We start from the raw sequence: 10,501 nt of genomic DNA, 5'->3' as shown, positions 1-10,501 counted from the left end.
CTGCAACCTCCCTGGTAAGTTTTGTCCTTTTAAAGATTTTGGAGGCACATACTGTTCTTGCTGAAGTCGCATTGCTCCATTTTGTCTATTTGTTGATGATGGGCTTTACGTTGTTCTATTGTATATCTGGTGTTTTTGTTTTATACCCTATGCTGATCAATAGCCTTTAATGTGCTGTGCATGCTTAGTAAGCTCTTTGTGGACCATGGCTTTAGCAGTCAGATCAAACCAAGAAAAGGTGAAGAAAATCTTACAGACAACAGCTGACATTTATATTATATAGGGTTATATAGGGTTAATCGGAATAATTTCATTCAAACAACTGAGATTGGTTAATTCTGACCACAGCCGTATTCCGAATTATGAAGTGTGAGAACACTTACAGAACCATGTTATTGTTAAACACCCCCCCTCCCCTTTTTCCTAAAATTTTTCTGATTGTTTTTCACTTGCCAAACATGCTATTTTTAGCAGGAGTGTGTAGCATGTCTGGAATCACTGTATTCATTCATTTGTTCATCCTTTATTGAGCAATTTGTATAAAACCTGTTGATTCATCTTGGATCAAAACCATGGGATTGTCATCTGAACTAGTTCTTCAGTAGAAAGGATGCGAAGATCTGAACTTTTGTACAACAAGGTTACACACATTTGCTTAAATTTTAACAATGACTAGCAAAAATGGAATGTTAAAAATTTAAGACCATTTTCTTTGTTTTAATAATTTTCCTTTTAGAATTTAGAATAGAAGTTATAAATAAAAACAACCCTCTACATTCTGTATGGTAGACATGTATGCTAGACAAAACCAGAAGTTCAGTGACATGGTAAAGTAACTTAGCAGGGTAAAGCAAGTAAGAGAATTACATCACCAGTCACGCTAGAATATTTCAGAGATTTTCACCTCAGGTCCTGGTGACCTTATGTCCTGCTTAAATCTATAGTTATATTGACTTTGTCTATCAGATAACAAACACCAACTGAATGGAACATAGTTTAATATGACCAAGTTTCTTCCAAGGGGAAAATGGTGAGTTTGAGTCAACAGGGTCATGTTAAAAACAGCAATGTGATAAGTTCATACTCAGGCCAATGACAAAACTTTGTTCTTCCACTTTGCTCACGTACACTGTTCTATACACTGAGCAATATTGTGAAAGTCACTGTCCCATGATGCATTGCTGTTGTCACAACATGTGTTATTCTTTCAGGCTTAGTTACAACACATCCAAAGGATGCAGTGATATTTGCAGAGTCATTCAGTAATTGCAGAAAATTTGAGACAAATTGAATCATTTTTCCTCATTTAAGCTTTGCTCAAATGTTCTAATTTAGTGTTCCAAGACTAAAGGAATATGTAACACACTTTCCAGCTTGTGCTGTAAAGTGAAACCGTGACTTCTTGCTGTCCAAAATGCTTATTAAAAAAATCCAGAATTAAATTATTTATATTAAATTGATACAAATAGAATTGTCAATGGAATATTTTATTTAATAATTTTATTACAAAATCTAAAATAAATATATGCAAAAATCCAAATGCAATCTTTTGTGACCATTTGTGACACATTTATACATGCAAGAATGTTTGGACATTCTTTTTTTAGTATACTAATGTATATACTGGCCTTCTAAGTAATTTTTTTCTAACTCGTAATGTCAGCATTGTAAGTTGGCCATTCTCCTAATGTTTTTATTTATTTTTTAAATTAAAAATGGTATCTGGAATAATTCACTGGATGTACAAGATATCCATTGCTTGCTGGAGCAGTACCTGTGAATTTTGCTCATTGTGAAGCAGTCACACTGACATCATTGTGTACATTTTACTCCTTGCACTGGGTCAACATTGTTATACATCAGTGTAGTCAACCTGGCACCACATGGTTGTACCAGGTTGGTCAAGGTAGATATTTGGTCAATGTTGGTTTATCCTGGCTTTTCCTTCTTCCCCAGAAGTCAAGCACAAGTCCATCCCATACTTGGAATCCATGCACAAATAATTTTGCATGTGTTTTGGAGAATAACATGCTGCCCTCTAGTGGTTTTGACCTGTTCGTTTTAGAAGTTCCCAAAATGTTATTTATTATTGCACCATCAGTAAAATTAGATCCCAAAGAAGTGACAGCAGGATAGCAGTGTTGCCATGCCAACGGACAGACTGACTGACAGCTCATAGTAAGTGTAGGTTTTAATGTAACATCGCTTTTGCTAGAAGTGGAATTTTTTGAAAGAAACAAGCAGAGTAATACAAACAGTGAAATATCACGAGTCAGCCCCATCTCAGTCTGGTCAGGAAGAAAAATATGCTGGAATCTGTAAACAAAGTAGTAGTTACTACTACCCCCCCCCCCCCCACACACACAGCAACAACAACAACAACAACAACAACAACAACAACAACGACGACAACAAAAACAAAAACTAATCAGAATCAGAATCAGATTTATTGACCAATTGTGTTAACACACCCACAAGGAATTTGGTTCCAGCAGTTTGTGATTCTCAAAGGTACAGACATAAATAACACAATACTATACAAGAAAATAACCAAATGAGAGATTATTACTGGTAATAAGGACAGGATAAAGTCAGACAGAGCATTAGACTGATTACACTGCAGGATATGTATGAAACGCAATCTGTATAAAGTATAAAAATGGCCTACTATAAATAAGTATATTAAGAGCAGGGGATGTTAGTATGTAGTATTCTACTGTGTGTGCAGCTTAATTTAAAATATGTTTGTGACAATAGCTGTACAACTGGGCAGACAAACATTTATACCAGCAAACCCTAGGGTACACATTAGGACAACTCTGTAGTTACTTCATGTTAGCTAGCTAGCATTTGTTATTATCCTTGGCTTTCAAATTATATATTATAATACAGCTGACTAAAACCAATATAGGTTAATATCACTTTATAAATTAATTCTATTAAATATGAAGAGTATATTGCAGCAGCAAAATGCATGAGAAGATTTGCATATGTATTGCATTATAATTTGGCTATCAAGCCTATAGGTCAGGCTAAACTGCTAACACCATCAAACAGCCTGCACATAGACAGGTGTTTGTTGCAGATGGCATTATTAGAGGCTAATCTGCACCGGGCAAGTGAAATATAATCTGAATGTGGAGAAGGGTACATGTCACTTTCCCCCTTGAAGGCCATAGTGCCCTTTTTTTGTGTGTGTGTAAAGGCCTGTAATCCATCAACAGAAGGGTGAAGTTGCTTGGAGCAATGTTACTGATTGATTGATTAATCTTTGGTACATTAAATGCAATTTCTTCATGACTGCAAATATAAATTAAAATCTGAACTGTTTTAATATCTAAAATGACACGACAAGCGAGCTATTTTCATACTTCCTGCAATAAGGATGTCTATAGGATTTCCCCAGACCTCCTTAGCTCCGTAGAATTATTATTACAACCTAATGGTAAAAATGGAATCTACAATTCCTTGCCTAATCACTCCTGCAATTATAAAAATGAAGGTGTAAAAGAAGGAAACCCTGCATAATTAATTTTTATAGTGTAAATTTGGATATCTTGTAGTTACAAGAATAATCACTAGATGGCAGTAGTGAATAAGAAAAAAAATGGTACCGGTTAGGAAAAAATAAAATGACAAAAAATATAACTACATTTCTTTAAAAGTAAGTAGATTTAATTACAGTTTATTAAATGTAGTACATCTGAGGTAATTAAACCAAAACAACGAAGGATTTGCATCATTTGTTTTAATAATGTTATTCATTTATAGAACCTGTCTTTTTTAACTGTAATTATAAATGATAAATCACAAAGTAATATAGTCATTAACCACAAATAGCCGATTTCTATGATTAAAATTCACAAAGCTTCTTTTGAAATGGTCACATATATTCATTTATTTACAGAGAGCAAATTGGTTATAATATGAAGCATAAAATAACACTGAGGATTTCTGAGTATCAACTTTTTATTGCCCACATAAACTGTCAGAATTCAAAACCAAAGCCAGCAAATCAGCTCCATCATCATACCAAGAATGCCAAAGAAGCTTTAACCTGCTGCTGGAATCCAGCTTTGCCTCAACTCTACTACCAGCTCAGCAAAGTGAGAGAGAGGACTAGAAGCATGCGTGACACCACTTTTTTCTTGACCCAAAACGAATAGGAAATATTATGAATATTCTAGATATATTTCATCCATGTACCAAATTTCCAAATGACCAAAGTTGAATATAGCATGAATGTTATGTATTCAAAATATACAGTGTAAATGATTATGAAAAGAATGAGCTTTAGAAATATTAGATTTATTTTTATAATTTTAAATGATTAGAATGCATCTTAAGATGGTGAGGAAGAAATGGTGAGAAGAATACAGAAACAGTGATGAAATGGGGTTTGGGATGCTTGTTCACTGTAAATCGTTCAGAATTTTAATAGATAGATTCATGGGAGAAGTATCAGTTATTCCAATCCTATCCAGTCCAATCATCAGTTATTGTGCAGGAGTAGCCACATGGACAGTATGGAGGAGTCTGAGGATACAAACACAAACAGATGTCAACTCATATTCAGTTGTAATATAAGCAGCAAGGTTTATTAGCATGAAAGAACAGCACTTTATTCTTAACCTAAATCCTTTGAAGTTACATGACTGTGTAACTCAAATAAAAAGAAGTTTTCATTGAAATTATGAAGTGAATTTTTTTGAAAAAAAAAAAAATGATTATAACAGCAATGATCTGTTACTGTCTAAGCCAAAGTAATATCTAGCATGATCATCATCTGCCTATAAAGCTGCATTAGTTATTTTGGTTACACTGTTGTACAGTTTGATAAGGAAATCAGCTAGCGGTTTGTTCTGAACAGTCTGCCACACATCTTCAGCAAACTTTGGCTCTTACTTGCTTCTGTAGGGTCCAGGCAGCATTTAAACCTGAAAAGTGGCCCTTTATGTCATGATTTTTGCACTGATGTTCTAACATTTATGCACAACGATGCATTAGACATTAATAAAATGTTTCATAAAAACATCTAATACTATTTTTTTTATTTAAATGGATGTCGTAAGCTCACGGCATATTATTGTAGATGAGCTGTCCTGTGGCCATATACACTTACTGAGCACTTTACTAGGAACACTGTACTTTCCCTCAGAACACCTCTTTGTGGCGGAGATTGAATAAGATGTTGGAAACATTCCTTTAAGATTCTGGTCTATGTTGACATGATTGCATCACACTAATAATGCAGATTTTTGAGGCACACTTTCATGTTGCAAATCTGCCGTTTCATCACATTCAAAAGGGATTCAGTTCCGGTGACTGGAAAGAACATTGAACACATTGTTGTGCTAAGAAAAAACAGTTTAAGATGATTTCCGCTTTATGACATGGTGTGTTATTATGCTGGACATAGCCAGGGGGATGCACGTGATCAGAAGCAATACTTAGTCAGGCTGTGGTATTCAGGCGATGATTGCTATTAACAGACCAAAAGTGTGCCAAGAAATCTTTAACCACTTTATTAAACCACCTCCACCAGCCTGGACTGTAGATATAAGGCAGATTGGGTTCATGATTCATGCTGTTAAGAGTCAAATTAGAGAGATCAGCAGTTTTAGCAAAACCAGCCTGTCTAGCACCAACAATGTAAAAATCATAGAGATTCTGATGGTCAATGTGTACATTCCCCAGAGCATTTGGCCTGTATCTGCATGCGGTTATATACTGCAAGCTTCCCCATGATTGGCTGATACAGGTGATGTTAATAAAGTGTTAGGTGAATATATGTATGTAGAGACCGCTGCTGACTGAACAGTCCAGACCTGCACACTTGATGTCACTCTTGCCACACAGTAAATTTGCTACTTAGCCACCTGTCTCTTATTCCACCATGATTTATAATGTCCAACACTAAATACCCCATCATAAACTTAAAAATCATTTTCTGTTATTGATTTAATAAACAAATTTGTGTGAATCTAAAATGTTTATGTCTATAAATTGTAGAAAGTTTATTGCATCACAGCCTTCACATGATTTACTGTTTATTATGAACAGATACTAGAGTGGGTAGTAAAATATTAAAATAGTATGCCATAACAGGAAAAAATATATAGTTCTCATTTCTCCTACCATTAAAGCATATCTAAAATGCAGAATATATATTATAAAGCAGCATAAGGCTAGTGCTGCTTAATTAAATAGCTAAATAATTAGCTATTTGTGCTAATTTCATACAAATGTAGCTTTGTATATTATGATAGACAGACAAATTATTATTATATGATTTGGAATTTGGTACTTTGCGTCAAATATAAATACATTTTCCTGACTTATTCATACACAGCATTTGGGAAAATAACAGGTTGTGTGAATAACTGCTTAGAAAATTGCCTTATTTTCATAAACTATTGTTATTATAAAAAAAATGTATATATTGGAGAGGAATTTGTGTATATCATTAAAGAAAGTTTAATAATGGCCACTTTTTAGATTAAAAAATGGGAGTAAGGATAACTAGGTGAGATCGAGAGAGTCGAGAGAGAGAGAGAGAGAGAGAGAGAGAGAGAGAGAGCTGTGGTGGATTACTAATAATATTTAAAACTTACCAGCTGGTTTTCTTATAAAGCCATAGAGCAGTGTGCGTAGGAGAACTATACTGCGTACAGTTTTAAAGGTGAAAGTTAACCGTACTAAACCTTTATGTATCACTGTTTACTGCTCTGTACAGTGTATTGCTGCTTTAGATGATATTACATGTGCATAAGAATGTGTAAAGGTGTGTTTACTGTAGGATCAGAGCTGCTTCTGTCACAGCTCTCTAGATACTGTTGAGGTTACATGAATATGAGCAGAGTTCCATCAAGCTGATTCCCAATAAGGACAGACTGGGGAGATGGACAGCTTGTGGTCATTAGAGAGGCTTCAGGTCTAAGCTTATTTTTTCCCTGACTCTCTTTCCTGTGATCTATCATTCATAACCTTCATTTAATATTGCGTGAAATATTTAAAGTTGGCTGGAGCTTTTCGCTGGGCTTTGCCTGTGACCTCTCCTCAGAGCCTCGAGTCAGGAGGCAGAAGGGGGAAGGAGTTCAGGGAAACAGGAATGGAGGTAGGAAGAAATGATAGAGTCTGAGGTATAGAGTCAGAAAAAGAGGAACAGAAAGAAAAATGACTGTGCTTTGCAGCTTTGAAAGTTGTAATACTTCACTTTGTTTTCACACAAAGCAACAGCTATTGTTTAAATAATAATAATAATAATAATAAATCCTAAATAAATTCTAAAATAAAACACTATTAAAATGAGCTTTCCCCCATTTATTCAGCTTTTTGCTGTTGGAGTTACAGTGAGATCAGTATGGCAGAGCGAACAGCACAGCCTAGATTAAAACCTAATTAAAATCCCAAATTGAGTGATATTGTGAGATATCAATGAGCAGCGCATAGACCCATGAGCTCTTACTGAACAACTAGGTATTTGAGTGCACTGCATTGCCACTGCCCTGGAGAGAAGTCTGTGCGGATTATGAACGTGTCAGGATGAGAAGGAGAGTTGTGGTCCATCACATCCCTTGAGTTGTGAATTCAAGTATGACATGAACGAATGAAGAATCGGCCATATATCTGGAAACGTCAAAAAAACAAAAACAAAACAAAACAAAAAACATAGGAAAAATAAACAAAGAAGCAAGTCAGTGATGTGTGATATTCACTTAGGATGAACTGAATGGGAAAGAAATGATGCCAGATAGTAACAAATCTGAGAGAAGTTTATTATGAATATGGCACCTGTAAGATGGTAAACAAAAAAAAACATTACAGAAAGACAACCATGTATGACATGTTTGCTTAAACTGATGAGAACCTACAAAAGTATAAAAGAATTCTGTTGTAAAATGAAGTATGTACATTTCTGAATTGCAGCATTATTTATGGTAAATGAAAAGAGATGTTTTTCCATAAAAAAAAAAAAAAAACAAGCCAGGCACTCAGTTAGCTTCAGTTAGTTGTTTCTTTTTTGAAAAACAAACAAACAAACAAACAAACAAAAAAAAAAACAAAAATAAAAAAGTACCATAGTTTTCTCTTTTTAATATTTTAATTTGTTTGTATTTAGAATTTATAACACTGTTAACATTGATACTAAGAGAATCCCTTTCTCCCGTATTCATCTACTTGGCACCAAGTTCCTCATAAAAGAATCTGTATAATTGTACAAGAAATAGTTAAAAACACAGACACAGTTTTCACAGGTAATGAAGTGATTTATCATATTGTAATTTTTAAACACTATTTATCTGACAGCAGCTGAGATTAGTTTAAGATTAAATCACCAGCAATCATTTTGACACAACACAGAAACACTGAGACAGCTCAGCCGGCTGTTCTGTTTGTAACATATGGGTGTATTTCCTGGTCCACAGTGTTTTTTTTTTTTTTTGAACCACCCCCCTGTACAGCACAACTTTTTGTAATGTAAAAAAAGCTAAGACTCTAGGATCTAAGACGCTAAGCTCCAGTGGTGACGCCAAGTTCTCCTGCAACTGCCCCAACAGCAGCTATCGGTTTTAAAAACATTAATATCATGACCTGGGTTTGAGTAACAACACATTTTCACAGAAACCACAGAGACGAGTTTCCTGATGTAGGGGAGTAGCCTGATTCAGTAAAAAGACAAAAAGGCTCCCCCTTTGCCTTGTTGGACAGACTAAAAAACACTAAACGCTGGCAAAGCTGCTGGACCAAACGAAATCAGGTAAACCAAACAATCAACTTGGTAAACATGCATTTTCAAAACACCTATAAAAATAGATTTTATAGAGTGATTTTTTTTCCTTTTCTCATTAGAAATCCTTAAAATTGTTTATTGTCCTGAAATACTGAGATATTTTTTTTAATTTTTTTTTTTTTACTTCCTGTGAGTTGCAGGGTCCTTGAAGTCAACTGGTTGGTGGAAACCAATGAAATACACCCAATGCACATGAGAAGCACAAGGGACTCTGGGAATGTTTCATAACTTAGGCCTTTGAGGTTCCAGACGTTACATCTAAATGCTACTTCGGTTTTATCCTTGTCAGTATTGAGGTGGAGACCGCAATCCCAGAATTCCCCAGTGGCAAAAAAATGGCTCCTTAAACCTTTGAGCTAGTTAAGAGTCTTTTATCTCTGAGAGGAAGAGAGAGGTCTGTAGACTACACGACAGCAAAGCAATAGCAGGAACAGAAAATAATACAGACAGAAAAGAAGCAGCAAAAAGGTGACACTACATTGGAAGGCCACCACACAAATTCCACTAACCTCCACTGGTTCACTAAGACTGTAGAGGGGAAGGAGAGGGAGAACGAGTGTTTCCCTCGTCCATGCCCACACTAGCACAGAGAGGACAAAGGACGAAACAGCTACATCAGCTCGGTATATACTGCATATAGTAACACACACTGAAATCGCTATGAGGACTGACAGCCAATGACACTTACACATTGTACACGTTTACGCTTATCACGCTTGGTAATAGATGACGTGATGGATGGCTGCCAAAAGATGAAGCGACAGTTTTCTTCCTTTTTATTACTTTCTTTTTTTCCCAAACAAATTCACAGTGTCTTGACACCAAACTGTGACGGTAATTTTTTTTGGCAACAGTGGAAAAAAATTAGGAATGTGATTTCTCAAAACACATTTTTTTGATTGAAAATGCATGTCCTTATTACAATCTTGTTGATATGTGGTTTTTAGAGTTCATGTAGGAGTAGGGGGATTTGGGGAGACTGATGGGAAAAGCTACTAGGCTTCAAATATGCGAAGGGAGAGTAAAAAAAAAACTGAGAGAAGCCTGTTAAGAGTTTCACATTCATCTTCAAGTTTATGATGTAAAAATTAGCCTCAGTTACACTGAGGGGTAAGAAATGATTCACAGCCTGGTCCAAATCCCTTTTCTGACTCAATCAGATTGAGCCACAGCCAAACCCTTCTCCACACTCCGCAGGGGATAAACACAAGAAAAATGAACTTGTCTGTTAGAGGTTTGAGTTTTCAGTAGAAAATCTCTCAAGCCATCATTTGTTGCTCTCTGGAACAATACCTACGTCAGCCAGCTGAGTGAGGGTTAGTTGATGATAGCACCATGGATCTGCAAAAGGAAGATGGAACTGGAGGAATCTCACACTGACCTGTTCCAAAGTCCTGGGAGTTTGTAGTAACATTCGGATCAGGTCAATACCCGGCTAAAATTGCTTTTAAAATGCATGATTTGTAAGTTAAATCTGAGCTATAAAAAAAAAACCAAGAAAAGCATTATTTCTAAAATACTATTCCCTCATTAAGAAAGAACCCTTTAACCCTTTCAACTATGTCAAACAGGGTAACATCCTTTTGTCAGTGTCAGCCTTGATCACATCAAGTTATTGATAAAAAAAACACAGTTTTTTTTTATATCTCCTTTGTGAATTGCCTTTAAATACATAAGACATCCTAATAAGGATGCACTGTAATGAAG

General features: G+C 35.5%; 1 long non-coding RNA gene across 1 annotated transcript; it reads left to right on the top strand.

Moving 5' to 3' along the window:
* The first annotated feature begins 2,451 nt into the window (after positions 1-2,451).
* LOC113659487 lies at positions 2,452-3,996 on the top strand. The gene is made up of 2 exons (XR_003444642.2): positions 2,452-2,511; positions 3,908-3,996. It is a non-coding gene; the product is annotated as an uncharacterized LOC113659487 (long non-coding RNA).
* Positions 3,997-10,501: the final 6,505 nt, after the last annotated feature.

The sequence above is a fragment of the Tachysurus fulvidraco genome, chromosome 12 (genome assembly GCF_022655615.1).
Source record: "Tachysurus fulvidraco isolate hzauxx_2018 chromosome 12, HZAU_PFXX_2.0, whole genome shotgun sequence".
Taxonomy (NCBI): domain Eukaryota; kingdom Metazoa; phylum Chordata; class Actinopteri; order Siluriformes; family Bagridae; genus Tachysurus; species Tachysurus fulvidraco.
The sequence above is the reverse complement of the archived record's forward strand: the minus strand, read 5'-3'. Positions and strand labels throughout refer to the sequence as shown.